At 37.6% G+C, this 21,647-nt stretch overlaps 1 long non-coding RNA gene across 1 annotated transcript; it reads right to left on the reverse strand.

Moving 5' to 3' along the window:
- Nucleotides 1-414: 414 nt before the first annotated feature.
- Nucleotides 415-7,209, reverse strand: LOC132034822 (uncharacterized). The gene is made up of 3 exons (XR_009409153.1): nucleotides 6,907-7,209; nucleotides 4,979-5,118; nucleotides 415-740 (listed from the first exon to the last, which is right to left on the reverse strand). It is a non-coding gene; the product is annotated as an uncharacterized LOC132034822 (long non-coding RNA).
- Between the last annotated feature and the right edge of the window lie 14,438 nt (nucleotides 7,210-21,647).

A 21,647-nucleotide genomic window follows, 5' to 3' on the forward strand; every position in this document is an offset into this window, starting at 1 on the left:
CATATTTCCGTCGCTAAACACATTTAACAACGGATTAGCGGCGGATTTTTGTCTGTTACTATTTGCTCATTGCTAACCCCTTTGCAACGGAAAATTGAAGCTCATCGCAAGCTTTGCGACGGATTAGCGATAGATATTATCCGTTGCTAAACCTAGCGACCAAAAAATCTATCGCTATTTTCGTCAAATTTGTCGCTAAATTCACAATTTATTTCGTCTTTAGAATTAATTTGCGACGAAAATTCCGTCGCTAATCCGTTGCAAGATTTTACTTTATAAGTTAATTTTAGCCACGAAATATATCCGTCAAAAATCTGTAGCAATATTTATTTGAAAAAAAATCTTTTATTTAATATTTTAAATACATCTTGTTCAAAGCATATTACATAAAACTATTGGATATGATTAGAAATAACTGAAATGCATATAAATTAATATTATAAATGTACAAAATAGATTTAAAAAAAATACATGTAATTGTATATTTCAATTCAAAGCATCTGCAATACCAACAATGAAGTAAAAAAATAAGCTAATAATGGGAGGCTTCTATTGGCATGCCTACCACCCTAAGTTCTACAAGGGCCTTGTATATGCTAATTGAAATCATGGTTCCAAAAATGTCTATATATAAATGGATCTCCCAAAATTCATGTTTTGTGCAAAATTGGCACGCCTTCCACCTCCTTTACCACCCTGTTCAACATACTTGCCAGATATTTATCCTGCCGCTCTGCATCCTGATCAAACACACCAAATATCCCAAGATAATCAGAAACATTTTACCTTAAAAAGTCGTCACTCAAACACAAGTATGTTTAGTATCCAAAAAAACAGTATGCTACACAAAGATCTAAATTAGAGTTTTTTAGCCAAAATCGTCCCTTCGAGGGAAACTGAATGATTTGTGGGTGAAAGAGAGATGGTTTTCATTTTTTGAGCAGCAGGTGGTATGTTTTGCAAACTTAAAAAGACAAATGGTGCTCAAGATTATATTTAAAGGCCAATTAAATCTACCCTCAAAGATAAGGAATAATTTTGGCTAAAAAGTCAGCTAATTTACATGATGTTGTTAGTTGACAGCAATTGTTGTATATCTTTAATTTTACAAGTATGACAATCTGAATGCCTTCTAAAGGGAAGATGAACCGATTTAAAGTTACACATAGTAGCAACATTAAGTATTAACTTCAGACTAGTAGAAAGGAAAATTCACGTGACATGATTAATTAATTTACCAAGTACATTTTTTACTGAGTAACTTTAGAATCATGGGTCTCATGACTTCTAGCTTAACCAGTAGAGATAGTCATGAATTCCAACTTAATTAGTAGAAATGGACAAATATGTGTCAGTCTCCTAATGGGTTGCACCCTTCATGTCCTCTTTACCACACTCAATTATGCAACATGGTGTATGAGAATCACCCAATTATATCAAGCTAAACGAAATGAAGGTAAACGAGAAATATGTTGATATCATACGACATTTCAGCTGAATTCGCATTATCTAACAACAACAACAACAACCCGGTGAAATCCCACAACGTGAGGTGCAGGGAGGGTAGAGTACGCGGATTCGACTCCTACCAAGGTAGGACGAAGTTGTTTCCGAAAGACCCTCGGCTCAATAGAAAGCATAAAAGCATAACAAGAGGTCGATAAGGCCAAGAGATTCAAAGCGATATGAAAATGCAAATAACTAAAGCGACCAAGCCATGATGAGCCGATTTGTAAAGGAGAGCGTAGCTATCACGTATAAAATAAGATAATCAATATACGGGATAACAAATAATGGCATAAATCAAAGCACAAATGTGACTACTAATATGAAAGGATAAACGTTACTATCTACTAGCCTTCTACCCTAATCGAGTCCTCCATACCCTCCTATCTAAGGTCATGTCCTCGGTAAGTCAGAATCGCGCTATATCCCGTCTAATCACCTCTCCCCAATACTTCTTCGCCTACCCCTACCTCTTCTCGAAACCATCCATGGCCAACCTCTCACACCTCCGCACCGGGCATCCGTGTCTCTCCTCTTCACATGTCCAAACCATCTCGCCCCGTTTCCCGCATCTTGTCTTCCACCGAGGCCACTCCCACCTTGTCCCGATAGCCTCATTCCCTAATCCTCGTCACTGCGGTGTGCCCACACATCCATCTCAACATTCTCATCTCGCAACTTTCATCTTTTGAACGCGAGAGATCTTAAGCGCCAACACTCCGCCCCATACACACGTGTCTGTCTAACCACCACTTTGAGAACTTGCTTACTTAAGTTGTGGTGGCACTTTCTTATCACATAGCACCTCCGGAAGCCGAGCCTCCATTTCATCCACCTCGCCCTAATACGATGTGTGTGACATCATCGTCAATCTCCCCACTCGCCTCTTGTATAATCGACCCAAGATACTTGAAACTACTTGTCTTCGAACGACACGGGTACCAAGCCTCGCTTCCACGCCACCTTCTTCGAGGTGCTTCACCGAACTTGCACTCCAAGTTACGTCCGTCGGTCTCACAACGCCTTGGAATCCTTTAGAAAAGTTTGGCCAACCCTCCGCCCTAGCGTTGACTTCCGCTACGAGTCTCGTCGATCAAGACTGTGTCATCCGCGAAGCATACACCATGGCACCCGCCTTGAATATGCCGCGTCAATTCATCCATCGCCAAGGCAAATAAAAATGGACTAAGAGCCGATCCTTGACGCAACCCCACACAACCGGGAAGTGCTCCGAGTCTCCTCTTGTCCTCTACTCCCTCGGTCTTGGCTCCCTCATACATGTCCCGATCACCCCAATGTACGCCACAGTACACCTTTAGCCTCCAAGCATCTCCATAGATCTCCTCTTGGAACTTTGTCGTAAGCCTTTTTCTAAAATGGTCGATGAACACCATATGTAAGTCTCTCTTCCTCTCCCTATCTATACCGGCTCCGCCGGCCGCTACAAGATGGATGGCCTGCGCGTAGTTGAGCGTCCCGGCATGAATCCAAAGCGGATTTCTCCGAAATACACACCTCTCCTCACCCTCATCTCCACCACCCTTTCCCACACTTTCAGTATGGCTTGGCAGACTTCGATACCTCTATAGTTGCGCAACTCGGACGCCCTTGTTCTTGTATAGAGGGATCATTACACTCGACCTCCATTCTTCGGGCATCATTGCCGTCTTAAAAAAGATGACATTAAACAACCTAGTCGCCCACTCCAAACTGCCGAGCCCGCAAACTTCCCAAAATTCTCCAGAATCTCGTCAAGTCTGTCGCTCTTCCTTGCGCATCCTACGAATGAAGACCCTTAACCTCCCTCAACCTTAATACTCGCCACGATACCAAAATCGCGACACCTCCCGTAACTTCTAAATCTCCCAACACAATGTCCCCGACCCTTCTTCATTCAAGAGTTTGTGGAAATACGACTCCATCATCTCCGTCTAATGCGAGCCTCTTCTACCAATACTTTGCCATGCTCGTCCTTGATGCACTTCACTTGATCCAAATCACGTGCCCTCTCTCCCTGCCTTGGCTAGCTTCGAACAATTTCTTATCCCCGCGCCTTTTTCCTCTAGTTCCGCATAAAGGCGTTCAAAAGCTGCCGTTTTTGCCATCGAAACCGCCAACTTCGCCTCCTTCCTCGCCATCTTATAGAAATAAATATAAAGATGATATAAGCTAGATGATCACAAGATTTACTCACTTGGATTAGGTAATGAATTAAGATTTCAGTATATAATGGATGCTCACAGAAAATGGAAGTTCACTTAGAGACGATCATATTTTGGCATTTTGGGGACAAAACATATTACAATAAATACTGGTGTTTTAGAAGCCAAGGCAAATACTGGTGTTTTAAAATTATGAGCAGTTCTTTTTTTATTTGCTAAAGCCAGCATTTTTGCTTTAAGTTGGCTCATATAACAATTAATGGAAATTATGTTGACGTAACAAAGGGGAAAAGAAGAGTTTGCAAATGTATAATAAAAGTGAGTAAACCTCTGCAGAAATAGAGCCGACATGCGCAGCAAGGATCTCCAAATTGTGAATCCGTAAATTCATCCAAAAAAACTTGAAGAAGGAATATCGAAAATTGAGTAAACCTTCTCAGAAAGTTAAGCCTGAAATGAGATCAATATGATAAAGCTTAAAACTTGTAAAGTAGAAGAGGATACCAAAATTTACATTTATCAGATACATAGATAGCAAAGTGCTTTCAGTTACTAAATATCTTCTAGCAAATTAAAATGGTATAGCAAGCTTAAAGCACTAGAAAATCCAAGAACACCAGAACATGGTGCCAAATTTTGCACCAGAAATGCTTGATTAAATGGTACAACTTACTAAAAGCAGTGAACTAAACTTAAAGCAGTGAACTAAACTTAAAGCACCAAATCTTTTACCAAACTTCAAAAACTAGACTTAGCAATAATAATGGTGCACTAGCAATGGTAAACGCCAATCACAACCAAAATTTTGAGAATGGGAGAGACGAGAGAAGACAAAGAGGTCGTTGTGATTCTATGTGCTTCTTCTTACTACAGCTTACAAGTAATTCTGAATAAATTAGCAAAGAGAAATGAAAAAGAGAGATCGAGAAAATTTGGGCCAAGAATTAAATAGAGATGTTCTAATGGATTCTATAATTAGAAAACACTACTGCATAATCATACTTGGACGAAAGAGTTAGATCATGAAAGAACAATCCTGTAGTTTGTATTCTTTTCTAGTTGTAGTAAATCCATTTTATAATCACAAGTTAAGCCTTATCTCTTTCTTATATATTAGGTAATTACTTGACGATAAAGTGATACAAAAGGATCACATTGCATCTGATAAAATGATACAAAAGGGAATAGTAGATATCTTCACAAGAGTAGGCGAATTACCTCTACTAAGGATTTGCCTACACGACAAGTGTTATTTCAGCCTCAACCTCGAGTCATATCTACAAGAAAAAAATAGAGGTAAGAAAATGAACCAGTATATCTTCTAGCAGATCCAGTAAAGGTTCTAGATCTAGAGAATGCAGGACGTGCTTCAACAACTGCATGTTGTCTAGCTTGATCGAATATTGAGTCCACATCATTTGCTTTAGATGAATCTAGAACAAGCATTCCACTACAAAAAGACTTGATCAGAAAATTACTAGTGAGAAATGCACACCACTTTTCTACTATACAAGTCTGAATTATTCAAGGGAAAAGGGTCAAAAATATCCCTCTACTTTGGGAAAAGTGCTAAAAATATCATTCGTTATGAATTTGGGTCAAAAATACCCCTCCCGCCATTAAAGTTTTCAAATATAGCTTTCTCTTAACGAAAATTCCCAAATCCCGCAAAATAACTCGAGTTCATTTTTTAAACCCGTTCCATTATTTAACCCGACCCAACTAAATAGTAAACCGATTTCATTTCTTTGAGAGAATTGGAGGGGAATAAGGGGATAGTATGGGTTATTATTTAGTTGGCTCGGGTTAAATAATGGAGCGGATTTAAAAATGAAATTGGGTTATTTTGAGGGATTTGGGAATTTCCGTTAAGAGAGCAGTATATTTGAAAACTTTAATGGCGGGAGAGGTATTTTGATCCAAATTCATAACGGATGATATTTTTAGCCCTTTTCCCAAAGTAGAGAGGTATTTTTTACCCTTTTTTATTCAATTATATCCATGAAACAGAACATCTTAAGAATCTAGCAATATGTATTTAAGATGTTTGCTTCCTCTGTCTCACAACAACAGAATAAGGAATTGGATGATGCAATCTAGTGACAAATGAAAAGAGAGGCTACAGTTAAAAATCATCTCTATAAGATCACGGGCCAGAAACAATTCTTATAAAGCACCAAATGTTTAATTTTCTTTTAGATGACAAGCACTGTATATTTAATTTTCATATTCCAGCATTTTTACAAAATACTTGAACATGAACAAATCATAAAGCCCCTTAAACCCGACCCCAACCCAAATCATCAGATTGATCGTAGTAGGAATATTCCAATATTACACCACCAACTGGTCAAAACATGTTCCATATAGACACGCTAGTAGGAAAATCCCATTGAACCCATAAATTCAACTCGACCCCATAAAATTTTGTTCATAAACTAGCTCTAACATTAAGTTTACATGTCATAATTAATATTCAAGCTATTGAGGACAAGAGCTTGTTCATACTTGATTACCATGACATGTTTTTTCCAATTATCATTGAACTTCACTGCCTCCAACACTTTCTCCAGCAAAAGACAAAAGCCTATTCACTCATGGACATAATGCTACCACTCACTGGGTTTGGGATCTAGCTATAGCACATGTAGCATCCATCAAGTGGTAAATCACTGAAAGAATATGACCTTTCTTTCTCTTTTGTTTTTTAATAATTTAGTGAAACTGAATTAACACAGTTCTTTTCAACTTACATACATCTGTCAAACACATATTAGCTGAAATATCAAACTTCGCTACATAATGTAAAATCCCACATTATGTGCTAAGGACTGTTTTTCATTCCTCAAAGTTTGGAGAAGTATTGTATTCTTATGCAATCAACAACTGAATTTTTGGCAAATTATCAAAATTAAACCTCTACTCCAACTAATAACCTAACTAACTAACATATATTCCTAAAATGATGAACTTCCAGAAAATCAACAAAACGCACCCTCCAAGACACCGGATCCAACAAAATTTGTTCCTAATAACATTGCTATTGCAGTGAGAGAATATTTTATAAATCAAAATTACTCAAACAAACACAGAAATAATAGATGGTAAAAGACTGAAGCTTTGTGACATTAGCATGCACTAAGATCGAGCCAAGAGATAATAATGAAAACCTAGAAATCTTGAGAACATTCAGTAGATGGATACCATGTCAAATAACAAAGAAGGATAAGAAATCTACCGTTGTGCAGAAAAATTCCAATACATAGTAAAACTTTCAGCTACAGCAAACTCCAGTGCTCAATGTCGGGCCGAAAATTTGACAACAACCAGATCCCATTATTACAGAAACCAATATCCTTCAAATAATATTCCATTTCAGAGAAACTTATATTGAAAATCAAGCAAAAACAGCCATTCAGAATGCCCAGAAAAACCCTAAAAACGTTCCCCATATTTCGTGAATCTGATATGTATGTGTGTTATATTGATGTGAGAGTGCACAAATTTTATTCAGAGAGGAGGGAAAATGATAAGAGAACGGCTGAAAATTTAGGGGTGTTCAAACGAGACCGAAAAACCGATCCGAACCGATAAATCAAGTCAAACTGATTTAATAAACCGAAAACCGGCTCGGTTTGGTTTGGTTTGGTTTTAGATTTTTAAAAACCGATAACATTTGGTTTGGTTTGGTTTTACCACAAGAAAACCGAACTAAACCGAACCGAACCGATAAATATGTACATATTTAAAATATTATATATATTTATATATGTTAATTAAACTTTATGTATTTTTTAACTTCTTCATAATTTAGGACCAGTCCAAGAAAAAAAGTCTAGCCCATATTCCCCAAGCCCATTTACGTTTTAAGTCTAGCCCATTTACTGAATAGTTAACATAAATAATTTTTTCCCTCATTAGATTTTCAATTCCCTCCCAAACCCTGTAGACCTCTAATCCTCTATTCTGCTCTCACAATAACAATTAAGTACAAGAAGCTTTAATCCCTGTAAGTCTCTAACTTTTTCTTCCCTTTTCTTTTTTGGTTACTTTTTGCATGTTCCCTACTCTTTGTTTGTGTAATTATTTTTGTGTCTTTGAAGTTTTACTTGAATGAATTGCTTCTCTAGTCTTTCATCTTGTATGTGTTTTTTATTTTATTTCTCTGTTATTTTAGATTTTCTTCAACGATTTAGGTTTTTTTTGTTGATTTAGTTTTTATCTAATGATTTTGAATTTCTCTATTTATTTAGATTTTCGGATACTTTTTTTCAGATGGAAACTACAACTACTCAAAAAGAGGTGGAGCCAGTGGAGGTAACCAACAAAGTATCTCCAACTACTTTCTTTGGAACTCGAGCTTGACGGTGATAAAACTCGTGATATTACTTCCAATCATGCTAAAAAGCGGAAACAAACAACTCTTTGCGATCCTGATCGTAGCCTTGTGAGTAGTGACAGGAGAACATCCGGCGTTTGGAAACACTATTCTGAATATCTTGATAAATGGGGTAAGAAAAGGGCGAAATGTAACTCGTACTAGTAACTTTGCTTCGAAAGTACGAATGGGACCTCAACGCTATGGAGACATTTAAATGAGGTTTGTCCTAATTCCCCTCTTATAATTATTGACAGAAATCAATCAAGAATCAAGGTAGTTAAAAAGGGGAACAAGCATATAGTACGTATCTTTCGTAGAAAAGGTTGTGATTAACGTTAATGAGATTAGGAGAGCCATTCTTTGAGTTTGCCATTATTGACGAACAACCTTTTAAAGTTGTTGAAGGAGAAGGTTTTAGGAGATTAATGGCGAGTTGCTTTGCCTAATTTTCAATTACCTTCTCGCTTGACTGTTGCTAGACAATGTTTGAAAATATATCAAGAGGAGAAAGAAAAGCTTAAAAAGCTTATTCATAATCAACGTGTATGTGTTACTAGTGATACGTGGACATCACTTCAAAATCTAACTTATATGGTTGTCACTGCCCGTTGGATCGATGATGAGTGGAATCGAAAAAGAAAATTCTCAACTTTTTTCCAAACATCGGATCATAAGGGTGAGACAATTAGTAAGGGGATGAGGCGTGCTTATTTGATTGGGAAATTGAGAACATATTCACGGTGGCCTTAGATAATGCAACTGCTAATGATTCTGCAATTAAACACTTGAAGAGAAGAATTGAGGATTGGAAAGGAGGCATCTTAGGAAATGAGTTCTTACATGTTTGATGTAATGCTCATATTCTAAATTTGATCATGAAAGAAGGACTCGGTGAACAAAATGAGTCTATTTCTCAGGTAAGAAATGCTATCAAATATGTTAAGTCCTCAGCTGGAAGGTTTGATTCCTTTAAGTCGTTTGTCGAGAAGGTTAAGATTGACACTCATGGTCTTTTGACTTTAGATATTGAGACTAGGTGGAACTCCACATATATGATGCTAGATACAGCTGTAAAATTTGAAAAGGCATTTTCAAGAATGTATGATGATGATCACAAGTACCTCAAGTATTGTTTAGAAACAAATAATGTGGGAGGGCATCCATCGATAGATGATTGGAAGAATGTTAAAGTTTTCATTAAGTTCCTTGAGATTTTCTACCAGGTAACCTTGAAATTCTCAGGAACTTCATATGTTACTTCCAATTCTTTCTTCCATGAGATCTTTAATCTTCAAAAGATAATTTGCAAATATGTTCGTAGTGAAGATTCTATTTTGAGTGGCATGGCTAAAAAGATGGAGCTTAAATTTAACAAATACTGGGGTACTTTTGAAAGTATGAACAAGTTATTATTCATTGCTGTTGTTTTGGATCCTCGATACAAGTTGAAATATGTGGAATATCGTTTAAAAACTCTTATGGTTGTTTGGTGGGAGCTGAAAAATCGAAAAAGGTGATGGATACTTTGAGTCGCTTGTATGATTACTACATGAGTTCTTTTTGTGGGACTCATACCGATAAACTTGGTGGTCAAACAAGCTTGAATGATGAAATTGATACCATGCATAGTGACGAGATGTGGCAAACACAATGGGAGAAATATTTGGCAGATGAAGACAATACTGAAAATAAATCAGAACTTGAGAAGTACTTGTTAGATGATTTGGAAAAGACCAAAGAGTTAGATATTTTGGCTTGGTGGAAAGTTTCTTCGGCTAGATATCCAATTATTTCTAGGATGGCAAGAGATGTTCTTTCTATTCCTATTTCTACTGTTGCTTCTGAATCAGCTTTTAGCACCGGTGGTCGGATTCTTGACTCTTATCGAAGTTCTTTATCACCAAAGACAGTAGAAGCTCTTATTTGCACTCAACAATGGTTAAGATCAACTTCCAAAGAATGCAAGCTTGAAGATCTTTTAGAAGAAATTCAAAAACTTGAGATAGTTGAAAAGGGTAAATTTTCATATTTAACTCTTATGAATATGTCTTTTATGTTTTAAAAAGTTTTAAGGCCTACTTTGTTAAACTTTTTTCTTTCTTTTTCGTAATATCGGCACTACCTTGAGCATTGATTAGTTTGGATGTTGCAATTGAAATTCATGGTGCAACCGTTTGGCTCTTTGGTAGTTAATTTTCGAGTTGTTGTTCTTTGTTTCACGAAGTACTTTTGGGTTATGCTATTGACTTGTTTTTTGTATTTAATCACACTTTTATGCAAGCAATTAAATGATCTTTCTCTCGGTGATAGTTGGGTAAATGGTTCTTTTGTGTTGATCATTCGGAGGACTTTTTAAAGACCTTGTTATTTTGTTCAACTTGATTAATAGAAAAGTAATGTATATAATTAACCTTTTATGGGCCACCTTCTTAATTTTGTTCTTGTGGAGGTTGTACTACTCGTGGATAAGATTAGTGTTGGCATGTAATAGATAACAATGTTTTCTTGTCCTCGCTATCTTTGAATGAGTTCAGGTATCTTTGAAGATTAATGGCAGTTGCTTTGAAGTTCTACTGATTTGCAGTATGAAGGTAGTATATATTTGACATGAGCCTGGATGGAGCGACATGGGTAATGATAAGGATTCATATATCCGATCCCAACTTGCTTGAGATTAGGCAGCGTAATTGTTATTGTCGTGAGTATTACATCTTAGATAATGTAGAACCTACACTGTTAGTGCAAATAACAAGTGCAAGTTTGTAAATAAGTTTGTCAATTTTTTTGCATTATAAAATATATTATTACAACCCGTAAAAACCGAACCAAACCGATAAAACCGATAAAACCGAAACCGATAGAATTTATACTATAATGGTTTGGTTTGATTTGAATATTAAAAAAACCCGCCTTAATTGGTTTGGTTTGGTTTTAACCAAAAACCGAGTCAAACCGGACCATGAACACCCCTAGCTGAAATAATAAAAAAGACATGTCAACAATTTGTGCCCTAGAAAAAGACTTGGAAATTAATAACTTAAAGGAAAATTCCGTCGCAATTAATTTTAAAATATTTTACTAATGATAAAAAATTAGCAACGGATTGTTCTATTACTACATCTGTAGCTAAAGTTTAAGAAAATTTGTCGCCCATCTTCGGTCGCTAATTCCGCAGGCAAAATGAAGGCGCCAAATTTTAGCGACGGATTGTGTTTTCTGTCGCTGTTCCATCACTACATTAGATAGTAGCATTTTTTTATTTATTTAGCGACGAAACTATTATTCTGTAACTAATCCATCGTTAGTTAGCGACGAAATATGGTATGTCGCTAAAAATCCATCGCTATTCGCTGTTTGTTTTAATAGAGCCGTTTGGTCGTTTTAGGCATTTTACTCTTTTCCCAAAAATACCCTTTCCGTAGTCTCTTTTCTGTGTTTATGACTTGCAGGGATGGGCGGCGCGATTCTCGAGGCTGTCGGGCGAGTATTGGTTAGTTTTGATTATTCTAGAGTTTTCTAAGTTGTATAAGTGAAAGAGAGTTGACCAATAGTTGACTTTTGAGAAATTGCATCCGAAGTCGAATTTCGATAGTTCTGCCAGGCCGGGATAGTGAATCTTGACTTCGTTGTGCATTAGGGTCCGATCTCGAGGCGTTCGTACAGGTTTTGAGTTGTTGGTTGGAGGGATTGGTTTTGGTTGGTTGGAGTTGACTTGGGTCAACACTGGTTCAAGACAACCTCTTTTGGAAAATCTAAGTGCGTGAGCGAGTTGGTGTTGTGATTTTTGATAAGTTAGTGTTTTTGGTTTGTGTCGTGGGGTCCCGAATAAGTTTCGGGTGTTGGACCGAACTTAGTGAAAACCAGAATTTTCTAGTTTCAGGTGTGACGGCACCTGCAAGTCAGCCTCTACGGGGTTTGGTCCACAGGTGCAAGTAATGGTTGGTTTGGCGAGAGCCGCATCTGCGGACTCTTCCCCGCACCTGCGCGTATGGGTATTTAAGTGGAGACTGCATCTGCGGCATTTTCTCCGTATGTGCGAGCCTATACCTGTGAGGAAAGGTCTGTAGAAGCGATAAAGATCAGAAACCCTTTTTATTTTAAAAAACGAACCTAGACCTCATAATTTCATATTTTGAGCTGAGAGCTCTTGTGGAGCCGATTTCCAGTGTTTAGGCTTCAATTCATCTTGGGGGTAAGTTTTTAAGCTCTTTGTATTTCCTACTAATCTAATCTTTTATTTAACCTTGTGATTATGTTGAGTTTGTGAAAATTGGGTGTTTTAGCCCTAAATCCTAAGAAAGGGCTTTTTCTTGAATTGTGATGGCTTTTAAATTGGGTCTTTTGGATTTAGAGTATTAAGGCTTTGGGTGAACTAATATTTCAATAAAATTCTAGTTTTTCCCTTGTGGGCGCGAGGTAACTCTTTAAGGTCGATTTTTGAGTTCAAATTAGAAGTATAACAATATGGGTATCCTTAGATTCGCTTTCTAACATGGAGTACTTATTTGATAGACCTTGATAGTTATGAGGCTTCCCGGAACAGAAAGGTGTTGGCTTGAGGTTCGTAGCACCTGTTCGACCACCTAGGTAGGTTTATGGCTTACCCTTGTTTGACTCCAATTAGAGAATCATATGTAATGGTAGATATTGACGGGGAAAGCATGATAGGCCTTCAGCCATGGTTGTGGAGATAAATTCGCTGGCTTGGTATGCATGTTGTTATGTGTCACCATATTTGTTAATAAGTCGGGATTGTTGATTGATTTACCTTGTCACTTGATATCACACTTATCTCATGAAAAGGGAAGAAATATATATTAATGACTTTAGTTATGTTTGGCATTCATAACATTTATCTATGTGTTCCATGATTGGGTTGTTGTTGTATTTGATTCCATGCATTGACATACCATCCATTTACATTCATGATTGGTTACGATGGTGAGAAAGAATGACAGCCTGTGTAGCAATTGGAAAGAATGATAGCTTGTGTGGCAAATGGTAACAATGATAGCATGTGTGGCAAATGGTAACAATGATAGCCTGTGTAGAAATGGTAATAATTATAGCCTCTGTGGCATTTGGTACATAGTCCCTCTTGGGTCATGACTTTGAGACATAGCCCTTAGCATGTGTGTATAGGATGGGAGAGGTGGCCTGGGGAGCATTGCATTACATTCATTCATTTACACATGACTGCTGAACTAATACTTGAACATGGTTTCGTGTTTGTACTTGATTGCCTTATCTGTTCTACTAGTTGATTTCTCCCTTTTATTGTGTTATCTAATCGTTGTCAGCCTATGATGCCTACGAGTAATAGGGTTGTACTAATACTACTCTTGTTGTACTCCTTATAGAGTGCAGAGCTTATCCAGGTTATTATTCGAGACCTCGTGACTGATCCTGAGGCTATTCATTAGAGACTTAGGGTGAGCTACCAGTTGGACCTGCATCCCTGAATATCTTCATATATTTTCCCTTTGTACTCCCTTTCCTATAGACAGTATCTTATCCCAGTACTTAGAGACTTGAATTTCAGTACTCAGACATGTATTTTAATTTAGAAGCTCTTGTATAAGTTATGACCAGGTTTTGTGGTTGTAACACTTTAAAATATTCCACACGGTTATAAATATAAAGTAAGTCTTTTAATATAATTGTGTATTCATTTCTGTATGTATTCTTTTTAATTGGTGTGATTAAGAGAAGGGTTTGCCCACCAGGAGGATAGTGTGGGTGCCCTCATGACTCGTGAATTGGGTTGTGACAAGTTGGTACCAGAGCGCTAGGTTCACCGATCTCACAAGTACAAGAGCAATATCTAGTAGAGTCTTGCGGATTGGTATGTAGACGTCCTTACCCATCCTCGAGAAGCTATAGGCCATTTTGAAAACTTCCATTCTTTCATTCCTTTCGTGCTACTTCATTCAAATGGGTACCTAGTCGATTCAAATTGGTATCTAGCCGATTCAAATTGCTACATACTTCATTTAGATTGGTACCTAGTTAAATCAAATTGACATCCACACATAAGATAAAAGCCCGGCGAGGGCACAAGTCCAGCATAAAATAAACGCATGGTGTTAGGTTGCACAACCTACTTCCTATCCTCTCATTGTACCTGATTTTTGCTTATAAGATGAACACGTTGCTCTACTTGTTCTATAATAATATCTTGCGAAGTTTAATCAACATATAAGTAAAGGACACACGATATTGACGTGGAAACCACCTGGCTTAAAACATGATAAAAACCATGACCTATAGACCAGTAGGATTTCCCCAACTCCACTACAACAATGAGCCAACTACAAATTTAAGTTACAGACCTGTAACCTAGGAACTACACTCTAATCCCTATCTCACTACACTCTGACTAGCAAGCAACCCTCAAGTAGTAAACTCTTACTTGAAGTTGAATTTACAACAACTGTTTGTATCGACTTGTATGCTTCTATGTAAGCAAATAAAGATACAACTTGATAGAACAAACCTAATATAAGATATCTAGACTTGTGAACTGGAGAACATTATACAGTAAAATGGTTCCTTCAATCCTTTTTCTTATCCTAGGGACGCAACCCGAATTCTTGAATATGATGGATAAATCTTCTCTTCGCTTAATATTCTGAATTCTCTCTTTGTGCGTGTGCAAAATTCTTCTTGGAAAGACTTGGGTATTTATAACATTAAAGCTCTGCAGGTCGGTTAACACAAAAGACTTTCCTAGTCAGTCAATTACACACACGTAGGGTTTGTGTAGTATTTGGATTCTTGCTTTGTTGATTCTTCTTCTTGTACGTGTAGGAGGCTTACTAATACATACAAATATGGCAAGGAATCTTTCATATTTGACCGCCAAGTTCTGTCTATAATTCTACAAATCCTAGTTGCTGTAGGAATTGCCCTGAAACATGTTCACGAACCTGTTTCATCTTCCTCGTTCATTTTTCTCTGAAACTCTGCACTGTCTGAGATAGAACATGTTCTCAAACGTGTTTCACCATCCCTTTCACGTTCATACTTCTGACTTCTTCTTGAGTCTACTTTTGGTATGGATGACGGAACATGTTGACAGACTTGTTTCATTGATCATGTGATGTGCTATGTCTGCAATTGGTCTTCTCAACTCCTTCACCACTGATCACTTGTAGGTCATTCATCCATTGCACCTGATGACCTGTGATCATCCCTCTTTTGCATATGATGACTCTTTGGTATAGACTATGCTTGCACATTTATACTACTTCTTCATTTAACTTCTTCTTTACTTAGTCATCTCTCCCTTTTGCTTCCTTGTTCAGTTGTTCTATTAATTGAATCATCTATGCTGCATACCGAACATCTCCATAAGCTGGGTCATTTTTTTCTTTGTTATTGTCTACTCCATATGAATTTATTCATTGCTGGAATAAATCATGCTTTCAATCTTGACTAACTTTTTGACTTCTAATTTTGTTTTGGCTTTGTGATGGAACATGTTTGTAGACCTGGTTCTACTGTTAACCTGATTCACATGCTTTGTCGGCAAACTCTTTAGCTGGACAAAATATTTCTGAGTCATCTTCACCTTTCTGCTTCTTGATCTTTTGTGATGGAAGATGTGTTTTGACCAGTTCCATTGCACCCTGTGCTTTCATCATTTTACTTGTCCCTTCTCACATGTATTTATACCTGGTTACTTTTCATTATAAGTTCACTTTGTCAATATCAAAACTTCACATATGGCTTAATGCCAACACATTTTCCCATTTTGATGATGACAAACACCGACTGCGTAACCTTCCCAATCATCTTATAGTCCAATCTTTTACAATGACTTATGCACATAGTTAATTCATATCAATTCATATCGTTCCCTTTTTAGCATCATTAAGAAGTTTGTATAGTCTATGAGAGTTACTATAAGTATTCAGTAGCATATAACAATAAGACGTATACCAAGTAACATTAACAGATATGTCTCATCCTCAAAGTTTTAAATAACATCAAACAAGTCACACAAGTTGAAACACAAACTACTAAGAGCTACATGACTCGATAGGCATAGGAAGAAATAGGATGTTTGATGGTGGACAGATTGGTTTTGTGAGGATATTGAGTAAGTCTTGTATAGCACTGGTGTTATCAGCTCTTTTCTTTTCTAGTTCCCCCGAAGATTTGTCAGCTTGGCTTCAAATCCTCTTGCTCTAATCCATAATTAACATAGAGAAGATCCATGGTTTCCTAAAGTTGACTCTTGAGAGCTGAGACTTCAACTTCTTTGGCTGCATTTTGATCAAGGCACTTTTCCTCTCTGCTTCATTCTTTTCATCTGCATCAGGCTGATCGACTCGTTCTTTAACCCCAATTACATCCTTTGAATTCTGATGCTACCATACCTTGATTAGAACTTGGAATTGTTCAAATATCTCAGCTAAGCAAAACCCATACGACAGTCCATGTTGTTGAGCAATCCTAGTCATGTGTTTAATTATGAGACTAGGTAGATTTATTGGAGCACCAGTGTCCAATCTCTCTGTTAGTGTCATATCTAGCCAACTGGCTTCATCCCTACCTTGCCTTCTAGGAAGAATCATTTTATGGACCACATAAAATACAACTAGTGCAGCTTTGTCATCTCCCTTTTCTGTACTCTCTTAGGCTTGGTGATTTTTGGGTTGTTGGATAATTTTCTAGCGATTTACAATACTGACTCCATTCTATCTAGTGGTGGCCATTCACCTTTCACATTTTTTGCCCATCCCTCAGCAGGCACCCTTAAAATTTCTCCTAAACTCTGAGGATTTAAAGCTAATTTTACTCCAAGCACCTCACTATTCAATAGGTTATTCGTGCAATTTGCATTTGTATAGAATTTTGTGACTTGTTTGCCATCTTTCTAGCTTCTTCTCTCGATAGAAATAATTCATTCCATTCTTGTAGTCCAATCTTCTCCAAAAGTGTAGACATCTCTGCTCCCTCATCAACAGTAACCACTCTTCCTCTAAAAACGGTCATGGATTGGAACTGACTGGCCCGGTCTACTTCAAAAGTGATCACTTTAGTTATCTCATCATAACAGATGCTGAATATACTTCTTTTTTGTTGTCAGACTGCTCAATTCTTTTCTGAACGTGAGAATTTCTTTTGGGCTCTTCCTTCGTCATTCTCCTAGCTTGCAGGGCCATTTCAAATTCAGCGGCTTGTTTTCTTTTGTTTCTGGTGTAAAGGGACCTTGATGGATCATGATGTGCTCTCTTCATTTCTATTTTCTCAATTGATTCCACCATGTTCTTTCTAGAGAATTTTCTAATGTTGTTTATAAAGTACGCTAGAGGCACCTCCCCATCATCAATGACAGCAATACAGTTCTTCAGAATAGGTTGTTCCATAGATACCACTTCAACATAATGTTCAATTTCTGTTGTCCTGCCATCTCCACTTCAGTCTACTCTCTTTCTATGTAAGGATCCCTTGATTTTTCTTAACTAACAATGTTTCCGTCTTCTTTCCCTCTTACACTCTCTTGTACCCTTTCTTCTCTGTCATCACTTTTTTTTTTTTGCCTTTGACCATTTTATTTTCTTCTAACGGACCAAGTCCCTCTTCAGAGTTAGGTTTCTATTCCCCCTTCCGTTCTGCTTATGCTAAATCTCCAACCACATCTTCTAACCCCAATTGAGAGAGTCATGCCTTTGATCAGTTTCTGAAGCCCTTGGGTTGATCGTAACCCTATCACATTCTTTTTGTACTTCATCTGTTTGTAATAGGACATATTTTTTAGGGTTTAAGGTTGACGATGGATGTCACGACCCAACTCGTGAATCGTGCGGGCACCCACACTAACCCCCCTTGTGGGCGAACCCTTCCCTTATAACAAGTCAGTAAATCAAATGCGGAAGTAAACACAGACATAAACCATGTCTCAATAGATAATAAGTAACAAATAAGTGCGGAAGTAATAAGTACTACAATCCAAGGATCTAGTCTGAAAGCTAGTACAAGAGCTACTGAATAATACATAGTCTAAATAGAATACTATAAGCCACAATGACTAGAACTACTGTCTCATGAATACAGAAAATACAAGTATGCAAGAGGAGTCTCCAGGCGGCAAATCCATCTAATCGCTCACCCTGAAAACTATGGCAAGTAGGCCTCGAGATCACTCGCCAGGCTGAGACGTGGATCCAGTGCCAAACTCTGCACTCAAAGAAAGAGTACATCAAGAGTAGTATCAGTACAATACTAGTACTAGTAAGCATCATAGACCGTCAACGATTAGTTTACATATATATACGAAAGAAACTAACAGGTAGGCAGATAAGCAATCAAGTACAGTCAAGAACAGTCTCAAGTATAGAATCAGTCAAGCATGCAATGTCAGTCAATGTATGAGATCAACCAAATGTATAAGATTCCACGGACACAGTGAAGATGAATGAGTGAATGTATATTAAATGCAAAGCAGTGCAATGCACTGTCCAACCTTTGATCCGTACACATATGCTAAGGGAAATGCTTGATAGCCATGACCCATGAGGGACCCACGAAGTCCATGTACTCATATAGAAATATCCGCTACGGCTGTCACGATCCAACCCGAGGGCTATGACGGGCACCCGGAGCTAACACGCCGAGCACCTCTAAATATACATCTCATAAACATTTCTAGGTGGACCATAAAGATAGCTCATGGACGTCATAATCTGTAAGGACATATTTCACAATATAATGGCACATCTCTATATAATCTTCAACAATTATACCAAAGATCATCAAATTAGATAAGGCTACTAAAGTATTATACACAATATGAACCAGTAGGGTTATGAAACGTCTAACTGTACACACGTGTCTACGAGCCTCTACATAGAATACAAGTGATCATAAGGACCAATACCAATAGACTGCAGCTCCGAAGTAAGTGGAGTGCTCCTGAAAATTCGCTGATAAATCACCTACGGATCAAATTCGTGTACCTGGCTACCTGCAGGCATGAACGCAGCGTCCACAAGAAAGGACATCAGAACGAACAATGTACTGAGTATGTAAGGCATGAATAACAACATAATCAGAAATATAGAACATAACATGAGATAAGGATAACCTGTATGTCTGATTGCCTCTTAGGGCTATTATCATGCATGCTTAGTCTTTTCATAAAACCTTTCTCATACTTGTACAGCATAATAGTACTGCGGAACGTGCAGCCCGATCCATAAATATTTTATATTGCTGCGGAATGTGCAGCCCGATCCATATATGTTAGTACCTAGAACGTACAGCCCGATCCATATATGTTAGTGCCGAGGAACATACGGCCCGATCCATAAATATAGTGTTGTGGAACGTGCAGCCCGATCCATATATGTTAGTGCTGAGGAACGTACAGCCCGATCCATCTATGTTAGTACCGAGGAAGTACGGCCCGATCCATATATGCTAGTGCCGAGGAACGTACGGCCCGATCCATATATGTTAGTGCCGAGGAACGTACGGCCTGATCCATCTATGTTAGTGCAAAGGAACGTACGGCTCGATCCATAAATATGGTGCTGTGGAACGTGTAACCCGATCCATATATGTTAGTACCGGGGAACGTACGGCCCGATCCATATATGTTAGTACCGAGGAATGTACGGCCCGATCCATATATAATATGTACATATACATAATGTAAATAGCATGCATGAAAGCTCATATGAAAGTTACAACTTTATCGGAGTGACGTAAGGTCGGTAACCTCCGATTTATATTATAGAGCAATCATTATTGCTATATCTCACCTTGAAGGAACATGTAACATAAGATGAGATCGACAACAATGAGTAGAATCAAGGAAATCATGAAATAAACTCAATGATCTCATAATAGCATTAAAATCATGAGCTTTGAAATTTCTAGAATTAAAATTATCATCATCATGCTCATCATAGAAATCATCTCATCTTTAGTATCATAAGAAGCTTTTAAGAATCATGAACTTCTAACTTTTGGAAGTAAGAAGGTTATGGAAACATATATGGAATCATAACATAGGAATCATGCTTTTTGAAAGAAAGGAACTAGCCTTAACATACCTTTTCGGTCGTCTTAACTTTAACTATTTAACGCTTATCCTCCCAAGCTCGTAAATCTACATTCAAGAGAATTCAAATTATCGTTAGGCTTATCGTCATGTGCTTGTCTTAAGCCCTGAAATTAATTCATTTTAAAATCTGCCGAAATTCGGGCATATCCCTAGCCCGAAATCACAATACCAAAAAAACAACAACAATAGTAATACTAATATCAACCACATCATCATCAATACCAAAATATTCCATAAAACATCCCACACGATATTTTTTTCAACATACAACAACAATGTACACTTCCTTTCTTCCCAACCAAGGAGCATAATCTCATCAACACACCAAAAACATTAGATACCATCTCTATACATGTAAACCAGCCCAGTCACACGGCCACAACATGCTCAAAGCAGTCCATAAACATAACAACAACAACCCAACATTTTATGATCTTTCCTCCGTAACTATTTTCAGTTTTAAGACTTGCTAAACCTTCAAATCAACTCAACATAAGAGATAGGATGAAGAACATACCATATACTTGAAGAAATTCAGCCACACCAACTATCTTCAAGACCAAACTTACCACAACATCAAGTAAAAGCAAGAACAATCACCTTTCACAGACTAGTTTGGTGTAATCTTGTTAAATTCTTAATTTAATGGGCTATAAATGTTTGGGGGATGTGTTGGGAAGTTTTTAGGACTATTGAGAATGTAAAATGCTAAAAAAATAGAGTTAATGGGGGTATTTATACCTCTCATAAGTGGGTTCCACCGACCTTCTCAAGTGGGGCCCGCAGAAGCCATTTGGCAGCTTGGAGTCTTTATATTAAAATGGCCATAACTCCCTACTCCGATGTCGTTTTGACGAGCAGTTTGTTGCATAAACTAGACTCGACGAACTTCATTTTAGGTTTTTCAAACAACTTAAAACTCCTAATATACCTGGAGATATACCCCTCTAAAATTGACCCAAAATTCTGTCCAAAATCCTGCCAACCTTTTTCCAAACTTTCGACAAACTTATTTTCTTTGATTTACTTGGTCCCGAAATCTTCCGAAACTCTCCATACATGATATTAATCATTAATCATACTTGATAATGGTCATGTCCTTTGGTTTCAAGGTTATCCTTCCCGGTTACGACTTACGAGATCGTAATTCATCCTTTACCTCATTGTTACGAAATTTCCATGGCCTGTACCTTTCAAAACTTCATGGGATGTTTTCGATGCTCCATTAATATTGTGAAGTATGTGGCATGCTCATGGTATGAAAATGCAAGGTGTCACATCCTTCCCCCCTTAGGAACATTGGTCCTCGAATGTTGTAGCTTGCAAGCTTACGGCGCTTTTATTCGTTTCTTGAAATGGTTATCCTCCTTTAGTTCCTGATCTCCATTCTCTTATACTATGGGCTCATTAGTCTTCTTTCATATCCTCCCAACTATCTGTTGAGCTCATTCATTAGTTTCATATCCTCATGTTCTTATATATGTACTCAGTGGTCAAGTGATATCTAGTTACTATCCTG

The sequence above is a fragment of the Lycium ferocissimum genome, chromosome 2 (assembly GCF_029784015.1).
Source record: "Lycium ferocissimum isolate CSIRO_LF1 chromosome 2, AGI_CSIRO_Lferr_CH_V1, whole genome shotgun sequence".
NCBI classification, from domain to species: Eukaryota; Viridiplantae; Streptophyta; class Magnoliopsida; order Solanales; family Solanaceae; genus Lycium; species Lycium ferocissimum.